The sequence below is a fragment of the Asterias amurensis genome, chromosome 21 (genome assembly GCF_032118995.1).
Source record: "Asterias amurensis chromosome 21, ASM3211899v1".
Lineage (NCBI taxonomy): Eukaryota > Metazoa > Echinodermata > Asteroidea > Forcipulatida > Asteriidae > Asterias > Asterias amurensis.
This window is the reverse complement of record NC_092668.1, coordinates 9,558,865-9,569,911: the sequence shown is the minus strand read 5'-3', so window position 1 is coordinate 9,569,911 and position 11,047 is coordinate 9,558,865. Positions and strand designations below refer to the sequence as shown.

Here is an 11,047-nt window from a genome sequence, read left to right as displayed (position 1 = left end):
AAAGGTTTTTTTTCTGGCATTTTTCCGGCAATACCGACCAGGTGTATTGCTGCTGGATGCAGCAAAACAACTAAGGATGGGGTCATTCTTCATCTATTTCCTGCAGATCCCAAGTATAGGCGGTTGTGGGCTGCGAAAGTCAGATTAACTAGAGCAAAGTGGTCCGGTCCGACGTCTTTTTCAGCGCTATTAAGCGAACACTTCGAGCCGTCGTGCTTCGAATCCGGGATACACCACTCATTTGACATGACGAGAAGAGCCATTCTTAAACACGACGCCGTCCCAACAATTTGTCCAGCTAGTGGGAAATCGAAGATGGTATCTGAAAGACGTGACGAACCCAGAGGAGCATTTGCTAAACGTGAAAAAATTCGGGTAAGTTTGAACTTTGAGGGTATGTTTTTAGCTTTTGCCAAGTGACACGATTTTTTTTGTACCGCATGCGATTCACCGTGCGTGCAGGTCCTGTGATCGTCCGCACATTATACAGTACGTGCGTGCAGTCTGCTCCGTGGCCGTATTTCTATAATAATACGTAGGCAGACCCACATCTTACAACCCATTTGGTCACTAAAAAGTCGCTTAGTTAAATAAAAATAGCAGCAAATAGCTTTTGTAAAAACCACTAGGCGTTCAACATGTTCAAGTTTCAATATACGTATGTGTGTAAAATCGTGTCTAAATTTGTTTTGATGTGCCATGTTCCCAGACGTAATGTACGGGGGCCTGACTACAAATTTTCTCTTCAAATATCGCGCCTTGAAATACGTCACGAACAGCGCCCTGTCGGGTCGGGGCCTACTCGTAAATTTGTCAATATAATCAAAACTAATATTTTTAAACCTTAGTTAACTTTTTATTCACATTCCTCTCGTAAAAACACATATTTTAGTGACAAAAGCTTTATTTAAAAAAATACCACTTACAGGTGACTTTAATAATCTTAAAGTAAACGGAAAGTTATCATTCTGGGAAACCTTAGAAGAAAAGTGCCTTCCTCGGTTAACATAATATACAAATATTGAATTTGTACGACAGCGTGTTAATGAATGCTACCATGAGATGAATGTTGACTATTCAATGTTACCTTATTTGTTTTACATTTTACTGGCGAAATACATTTATCTCCTGCATGAACCAAGTGGTACACCTCTTATCTCTAGTGTAAAAGAGTAACGTCACTCTCTTGTCTGAGTGGTGTCAGTTTCGCGCTGTTAAAGCCATTGGACACTTTCGGTAAACAGTATTGCCTAAGGCCCACACTTCGTGTATCACAACTTCTATGTAAAATTACAAACCTGTGAAAATTTAGGCTCAATCGGTCATCGGAGTCGGGAGGAAAATAATGGGAAAAACCCACCCTTGTTTCCGCACGTTTCGCCGTGTCATGACATGTGTTTAAAATAAATATATATATTCTCGATATCGAGAATTTACATTGTTTTAATGTTTTCTCAAAAAGTAAAGCATTTCATGGAATAATATTTCAAGAGAAGTCTTTCACCATTACCTTCTGTAAATCCTGTAAGTTATTTGTAAATCTGGGAACTTTGTTTTCTTTCTATACCGAAAGTGTACAATGGCTTTAAGAGTGAAAGTCAATCTGTGTCACTCCTTTTGAGTAAAATTAGGAACGAACTTCACTCTAAACTTGAGTGGAAAATACCCGTCTTTCACACTTAAAAGAGTTGTCCGCCATACGGCTTCTTTGGAAGAGTGGTATGGCGGACAAAACGAGTGGCTTTTCACTCTTCTATACTATTAAAAGCGTAACCCGCGCCATCTTGGATTGAAAATTAGAAGGTCCAGTGGCATGGCATCCTTGTGGAATCCAACACGGTTGTATCGTTACAGACGTCGGGTTGCAAGTCTACAAAACCCTGAACCGAACTCCCTCTTACGAGTTGTCTGATTGGCTGGAGTCACGAGCGATATCTCCTTACATGTGTGGTTGTCTGGTTTTGATATGGGCCACCTGTTGGTCGAAGGGGGAAGCCGTAGGCTGCGCACAGAGTCACCTCAGTGGTTGTCTGGTTTTGATATGGGCCACCTGTTGGTCTCAGGGGGGAGCTGTAGGCTGCACACAGAGCCACCTCTTTAGGTTTGAAGTGGGTGGCAACCTCGGATTCCCATTAACATTCCAGAGTGACTCATTGATGTTTCGCAGAGGGGTAAATGGCATTGTGTATATACCATTTTGTACAGGGGGGTTTAATTTCGCGTGTTAAATAAAAAACATTAGGCTTTAATACATGCATCTGTTACATATGTGTTTATTACAATTAAGTCACTCATGTAGGCCTACCCAACTTTCCAGCATTTTTTAAACGCATCAAACAGCAACCCGTTGTTGTGAAACTTTATTTGTTCCATTTAACTCTGCACCATTATGGTACAGTCCATGTCATCCCCACACACAGAACGTATACACGCAAAAGTTGAAACATTTTCAAAAAGAAAGTAAATGCATTACTGATTCTTTTCATACACATTGTATAGGTTTTTCCAGTTAAACCTACAAAAGAGTACATGAAATCACCGTTTAAGAATAGTATGCTTTCATGGTTACGAACTTTGTGAAACATCAACGGCTGTTTTGAAGCTGTAAACGAACATTCCATTCAAAGTTCTGAAGCAACAAAATTGTTAGAACGCAGTTTGGTCAGGACTCAGGATGTAGATTTTGCCAAATCCTTTTTGTATTAAGCAATCGGCCGTCGGGTTTTGTTATCGAAAGAGCTCTCATGTGCAGCTGACTCGCTTTATTTGGTGCTCAGACAACTTTGTATGTGTCGTTGGACGTACGCTCAATAAATCACGATGAATGGGGCCTTAGACTAAAATCATGTACACGTCATTGGAAACAAAGCAAAAATCATTCAACAGTTATAGCAACCACTCATTAAATATATTTATTTTCAATACAATTTGCAGAAATTGACTTTGTCGTTAAAGTCCATACCAACTGGCGCGGTTTTTTTTTATCTGCTGTATACCAGAACTTCTTCGAAGCTTCCTTTTCAGTCAGATAAACTCCGCGGCTATTAGTGGCTGTGATTATGAGTTTGTTTTAAAAGAGGGTACCACTTTCCTACAAGCCTTTTTAGTCGGTTTTCTCCTGTGCTATTAGCAGCGGTGATTATTGTTGAGGGGGGAGACCAGACTTAGACTACTCAAACCGTGTAACTGAATTATACCAAATGTGCTCAACACAATAAAATAAGTGTGTCATTGGAGCAGTGTACGTGCTATATTTTTAGTCGACTAAGCATTATTACCCTTACAGTCATCTTCTGGGAAATACTCAGTGCAGTGGATAAAATTGACACAATGACAAAAGCCGATTGAATTAAAACTATGCGTAAATAAGGCGAAACATAATCCACATTACGGATAATCATTACGCTCGATCAACACTAAAATATTACGAAATACCCTACATATCATGCCAAGTACCATCATTGCCAAGTATACCCATCCCCAATATTAAAGCTCAATTCCAGAAACGAACACCAATTCCTTGAGTTGGAGAACGCAAGAGAGAAGGTGAGGAGGGGAGGCGACGCGTCTCGACGTTTCACAACTAAGTTGTACACGCTCAACAATCAATTTTTTTATCAAAATACAAAAATACAACATTAATGACAAATTTCCATACCGATTATAAATACAATTTCTAATCCAATCCTACGAAATGATTATTACCTGTAAGAATACCTCCCTTGCCCCCACATTACCTTTTACAACATTTGTATACTAGAATCCTCCTCATCTAGCGGGGTGCCGCGCGAAGCGCGGCATCCCGCTAGTTTACATTAAAGGCAGTGGACACTATTGGTAATTGTCAAAGACTAGTCTTCACAGTTGGTGTATCTCAACATATGCATAAAATAACAAACCTGTGAAAATTTGAGCTCAATCGGTCATCGAAGTTGCGAGATAATAATGAAAGAAAAATAACACTTGTCAAACGAAGTTGTGTGCGTTTAGATGGTTGATTTCGAGACCGCAAGTTCTAAATCTGAGGTCTCGAAATCAAATTCGTGGAAAATTACTTCTTTCTCGAAAACTATGGCACTTCAGAGGGAGCCGTTTTTCACAATGTTTTATACCATCATCCTCTCCCCATTACTCGCCACCAAGAAAGGTTTTATGCCAATAATTATTTTGAGTAATAACCAATAGTGTCCACTGCCTTTAAACGAGTACGAGCGAGGTTTAGACAACACCTACACCAATTGTGTGGAAAACTTATTTTGTTCTTCTAACATGTATCAATAGACAGGTTCACTGAGGGTGCATTTCGACTAGCCTACCCGGGTCGACCCCGTCTTCACCGGTCTGCCCCAGTCCGTTTGTTATAACCCCCACCCCACACCCTATTAAGATCGGGTCACGTGGTCTAGTCATTTCTGAAGCCACATAGGACTTTTGATATGTTTTGTTCATTCACCAAAACTAAAGTTACTAAGTCTCTCCATCGAGAAAGGACCTCAAAAGTACGGTGGCTCATATCCGCAAATTCCTAGAGAACTCTTGTTTTATTTTACGGCGATATATCACCATACTACATTATTGCGTTATATCGCCGTATTTTACTGCGTTATATCGCCGTATTTTATTGCGTTATATCGCCGTATTTTATTGCGTTATGTCGCCGTACTATTACCGCAATAAAATACGGCGATATAACGCAATAAAATACGGCGATATAACGCAATAAAATACGGCGATATAACTCAATAATACGGCGATATAACGTACTAATACGGCGATATAACGCAATAGTACGGCGATATCTCGCCGTAAAATAAAACAAGAGTTCTCTAGGAATTAGCGGATATGAGCCACCGTAGTATTAGTCTAGACCAGATTTCCAAAAAGGGCTCTAGTTAATGAAGGGAGCGGCATTTTTGAGTAAAAGTTGGTAGATTTAACTTTGGTGGTGCTGAATCCGAAAATGGTGGATACCAAGGCTAATTTTTAGTCCTTCACCCTGAAAAATCAAATTTAAAACAATACAGAAAACCTAGCAGACGACGGACTTCTCACGTGAAAAATAGTCAGGTTCTGCTGTGGTTCCATATTGATGTTGTCAGGATACCATACAGGGCAGGTACCCGGGTGCAGGTCAGGTATCCGTAACAAACTTTTGATTGTACTGGATAGATTTACAACCAAATTGCACATTCAGAGGGACCAACAGGTGCTTTCTATGTCAATTTGAAAGTATTTGAGTTGGTGTTTTTTCTAATAAAGAGTTACTTATTATTTGAACATAATATCTTTGTTGTTAAAAGCACAAACCGTATTTTCTCTTATAATGTAGGCCTACACTACTTAAACAGGTAGGCCTACAAGGTATAGTCTAGACTCAACAATGATACAGAAAATTGTACTGTATATCAACTTTTGTAGTGCTCCCTGTTTTTGAATAGGTTAGCTTTTAGTGTTCACACTCATGGCTTGATATTTTTTTCCCTGGTTCTTCACACCCATCTGAAAAGAGAGGGGTGGATTGTTTTATCAATGGGGGGGGGGAGGGGGTACATATTTTGTTGACCTTTGTTTCTGAATCTTACTATCGTCTTCTTGTGTGAAATTTGTCCGTGTGTACAAACACGACTAACAATGCGTTATACTGCCAACAAACAAACAAACTGGATTTTGTTTAAATTGTAGGCCTACAACAACTAGATTGGTTCGTAAACTGTGGAGAATACTTTTTAAAACGAGGGAGAATTGTAATCGAAAAATTAGTTACTTTAAAATCCTTTAAAATTCAATTTTTTTTTAATGGTAAGATAATTTCAAGCCATGGAGTCTAGACTACACCTGGTAGGCCTACCTGTTTAAGTAGTGTATATAGGCCTACATTATAAGAGAAAATAATCAACGGTTTGTGCTTTTAACAACAGAGAAATTATGTTCAAATAATAAATAACTCTTTATTAGAAAAAAACACTAAATCAAATACTTTCAAAATGACATTAAAAGCACCTGTTGGTCCCTCTGAATGTGCAATTTGATTGCAGATCTATCCAGTACACCCAAAAGTTTGTTACGGATACCTGATCTGCACCCGGGTACCTGACCCGTATGGTATCCTGACAACATCAATATGGAACCACAGCAGAACCTGACTATTTTTCACGCGAGAAGTCCGTCGTCTGCTAGGTTTTCTGTATTGTTTTAAGTTTGGGTTTTTTTCAGGGACAAGGACTACAAATTAGCCTTGGAATCCATCATTTTCGGATTCAGCACCTCCAAATTATTTAAATCAGGTATGTTACAAACTTTTACTAAAAAATGCCGCTCGAAGTTGGTTGTTTTGAAATCTGGTATAGACTATATTGTGTGTATTTATCTTTTGTTGCCCAGCACCGTACCATGACCAGGGGGGTGTTTCATAAAGCTTTACAATTAATCTTATCTCCCAATAATCAATCTTATCTCCCAACAATTAATCTTAAACTACTCAAATTTACAATTAATCTTATCTCCGTTTTATAAAGAAAGTTAAGATCGATATCAAACTTAATTTCTCTCTGAATCAATCTTGGCCTCACACATGGTCCTAGATCAATTGTAGGAGTAAGACAATTAATCTTGAGTGACATGTGAAAAATTCATTAACACTAAAATTAAACTTTTGGGGGAACTGTGTGTAGTACTTTAGTGGGGTAAACATGTCATCTCGACGAAATGATGGTGTTTCAACTTCTTGAAGGGAAAATAAATGCTTTGTGTAAGGAGAGGGATTTTGGAGACGAGAAGAACCCTAGTAGATGAAGTTTAGTGATTTGCAAGTGGGATTTATGGCTGCAGCATTGCGAATACACTGCATCAGGGTAATAATAAGGATAACTTTATCATCTGAGAAATGAATAATATAATTTTCATCAAATCCAGCAGCAGAGCAAGATACACAGAGAGGTTGTTCATCAATGCAGGATTCCCCCTCCCCCTCCCTCCAACTAGTTGATACAGAAAATCATTACATAGGAGAACATTGTAGCAGCTGCAGCTCAGGATTTGGTTAGAGCAAATAATGATTATTGGCATATTCTTTGTTTAATTCTTGAATTCATGTAAACACTGTAAGAAATACAAAAACAAACAATTTTATTAGCGATTTATTTTCTCTGAAGAAGCAACTCTTTTTCAGATGTTTATTTATAAAAAGAATTTAATGTTACAAATGCTTTTTTGAAGAGATAATTTATGTTGTACACATTAGTATTTAAGGCTTTGCATGGTGTGCATAAAATAAAATGTAACCATTGCAAAACAAACACTATTGTTGCTCCACTTTGTAAAAGCTTTAGGTTAAGTTTAAGAAAATTTGCAGATGCAGTTTGAGTAATTTTTTTTTAGATGATCAGTTCACATTTGTATAAATTTATTCTCGTTTACTTGAATTAGGTGAACACATGGAAAGGCTCACAAAAGGCATATTATTGTGAAGTTCATAATGTATGCTTAAATAGATAAACTTATTTGTCCATACTTAAAATGAAGACATTCTTAATAAATAGTAATTCAGATAAATACGTTGAGTGTACTGTTTAAGATATTGTCAAAGTATTTTAAAACAACAATTTGTAGACCAAACAGAATACAAGTTTACTAATGCAAAGAGTTACAAACATACTATCATGCCTCTCTGGACATCCAAAGTCTCTTACATAAGCTCAAGCTGCCTCTGTTTGTTGATGTTGCTGCTGCTGCTATTCAACTGTTCACTTGGCTTGCAACTCTTGAGAAATTTGAGATTCCGAATCCTAAAAAAAAAAAAAAAAAAATACAAATCATAATGGTTCTGAAACTTTTTATTAAATGATACAATGGTGATTGATAATTATATACATGTATATAATTTTTTTAATCCAGAATTTCAACTGAAGTTGAACCCTTTTTAAACTCCTCCATCTTTGAGTAATTGGTTCTTGATATCTACACTCAAAATGTGCTAAAAATTGATACCACAAAATTGAAAACACATTTTTCCCTATTTGAGCTTTTCTCTTTATTCTCATTCTTTTCAAACATTGTGTATGTAGCTTTTCCAATAAGATTTTGTTGTTTATTGTGCATTTCAGTTTTTGTAAGCGCTGAGATATAGTTTTCTATGGGGAACGTCTCTAAATACCTGTTATTATTATTATTATTGTTATTATAATGAAAAGTTAACAAAATAAAATGCTTCCTCCTTTGTGAGAGTAAACACAAGTTGGATTTAGTTGGACAGTGAAACTGACACTTAAACATTTTCACCTAACATCACCAGTGTAAACTTGACTTGAAGTAACTGGGTCTTACCTGCTGCACTTTCAGATGGCAACGGGTCTGTGTCTGACTCATGTCAATAGATTCCAAATTTGGTTTGAGGAGACAGGGCATCTAGGAAATGTTGAAGAAGAGTGTCATCAACACGGCTTGAACCTCCTTCTAAAAATATAAAGAACGTTCATATGTTTATAAATTCAAATAGTAAAACAAACTTATGGAGGGAATTTAAATTTGGAAGTAACATCATAGTATTATGGTTTGCCTACTATAATAACAGGCATACACTGAACTGTGCACATAATATGCCTCACATAGTAGGCATACGTACATCTTATGCTTGCCAGTATGTCTGTAACATTTGAGTATAAGGCAACAAATTGTAAGCAATGCACTTGTAGGGACTACTGTTTTTCAACTACCAGGTTAATCGTGCCGCTACGACTACTTAAAACATAGTCGTGACTACTTCAAATAATTATAGTCTGTGACTACCTGAACCAATTGTGTCGTTTACGACTACATAATTTACTTACGAAATACAATCAGACATAAGTGGCACAATCCTTCAATCCTTTCAACTTGAACTTTACTATACTACGCCTGCGGCAAACATTGCCACAATCAACACATCTTGAGAATTAAAAATCAGTCTCAACTAGTGTCGTAGTCGCAACTTGCGACTTGTCGAGTACAGTAGCACATTTAACTATAGTCGCCCAGCCTACAGTGTACAACAGAATTAGTGGCAGACTTACTTGCTTACGACCAAAATATAATTAACAAATTAATTAAAAACAAATTTACCTTGTGTGAACAGTGTGCTGACTTTTCAAAGAGTATCTTGTTATTTCCCGTTACAAACCCAGCAAGAACGCGTTTTTCAGCTGTACAATTGTTATTTCCTGGTTTTCACATATCTTTCCCTGCTGAATGAAACAAAATATTTGTTATTTTTTAAAGCTTTAGTTTTGGTACTTAAAAAAAAATAGTAGTTACTTGCAAGTATCTTTGAAATATCCCTGTATAACTAATTCACACCTACAGACAATTCTGATCACTAAAAATTCCAATATATTGGCATTTTGAAATTAATTATGAGTTGACTGGCTTTCATTATTTTATATTATAGGGCCTAGCTAGAGTACTACTACTAGATAATAAAATAATATAAAAATATTAATTAAGTTAACCCACTTGTCACAAGTCCTCAAAATAACACCTTTTATAAAAAAAATCAAAAAGGAGACACATCAATTGATCATTATCCCATCATTATCTAAAGTATCGTTTGTCAGACATCCACAATAAATGATAATTTTTTTCTCCAAAACAAATAGATTATAGAATAAAATAATATACCAATTCAGTTTAACAACTATACATACAACAACAATCAACCTCATTAATGTTCTATTACTGCCTGAAAATCCATATAATGAAGTTGAACCAACTTAACAAACTTCATAGCTAATAAAACTATAGCCACATCCCCCTCCATTGTGTGCACCGTAATTAGCAGTGTGTTTTGATGGGTCACTATGCACCACTAGCCTCCACGCCGTCACTGGCGATTCACGCTGAAAAACAGCAGTTTTTAAGTCGGTAAAAACCACACATGTGCTTGGTTTATTTTCACTCAAGAACACTTAGGAAGCCCTGTGAACATAAACTATAAAATAGCAAACTATCAACGTTCTAATCCAACAACAAATCATAAAAGAATCGAATTTATTTTCTACTTACCACGGTTCCACCACTCACAGTGAAAACAAGATGGCCGACTTCAAAAAAGTTTTGAGAGCCCAAAAGTGTGCTTTGTTTACGTGAACTTAAAGAGTGCAACATTTGTATGGACACTTTTCCACAAACCCCTTAGAATTTCCACTGACTAAAGGCCACATTATAGGTTATCTAGAAACTCCCTACATTAAAAGCTTATTAACAAAAGAAGCCTGGTAGAACTTCTGCAAACAGGTACAATGATTAACATCTCTCATTAATCAACTGTAGCGCTCCACGGCACAAGTTCGTATTTTCTTTCTTTCTTTCTTTCCTCATGGGGCCCAGTCAGGGGGAAATTGAAAAGCACCCGATATTTAGAGGGATGTTTTGATATACCAGACTAAAATGGAAAATGAGATTTAAATAAGTTCAACTTAGTAAGTTTGTGATGTAACAATTTACAACTGCAGCAAAGAAGTCCAGAGTAAAATGTATGCGTTTAAAAGGTATTTATTAACTATAAACTATAAATAATGCAACTGTGGCGTGTAATGGCCTAGCGACCAAGAGCACCGGATTCAAGCTCTGTTGTTTGATCAGTAGAGTGTGGGTTCGAATCTCGGTCGTGACACTTGCTACGTAAAATTGGGGATCGGGTCGTGCTTTCTACCGGCCAGACTTTGGATTGATAATACCCAAGCCTACATCCGAATCAACGGTAAAAGGGGTAACCCTGTTTCAGCCCAAGGAGTACAGTGAAACGGGGAAAAAAATTGTAGCCCAACCCTTGAAGTGGCCTTCAGGCATTGTGTGTCCGGCGACTTGCAAAAAAAAAAAAAAAAAAAAAAAAAAAATGTTATTATATATTACAGTGAAATAGAGCCAGTGAACAGTTACTGTTGTTTGTGAAATGCGGCCTGCAAGACTTCGACTTCAGTTAATCAATCCTTTTTGTGGCCAGTAATTTTGTTCTCTTCGGATTCGTTGTTGTTGTTGTTTGTTTTGTTTTATTATTGTTGTTGTTTTTTGTTGT

General features: G+C 37.0%; 1 long non-coding RNA gene across 2 annotated transcripts; it reads right to left on the bottom strand.

The window, feature by feature from the left end:
• Positions 1-7,141: 7,141 nt before the first annotated feature.
• LOC139953284 (uncharacterized) lies at positions 7,142-10,066 on the bottom strand. 2 transcript variants are annotated; one of them, XR_011787959.1, is made up of 4 exons: positions 10,036-10,066; positions 9,097-9,215; positions 8,323-8,451; positions 7,142-7,784 (listed from the first exon to the last, which is right to left on the bottom strand). It is a non-coding gene; the product is annotated as an uncharacterized lncRNA (long non-coding RNA). The 2 variants fall into 2 exon arrangements; XR_011787958.1 differs by having other exon boundaries at positions 9,097-9,218; positions 10,036-10,065.
• Positions 10,067-11,047: the final 981 nt, after the last annotated feature.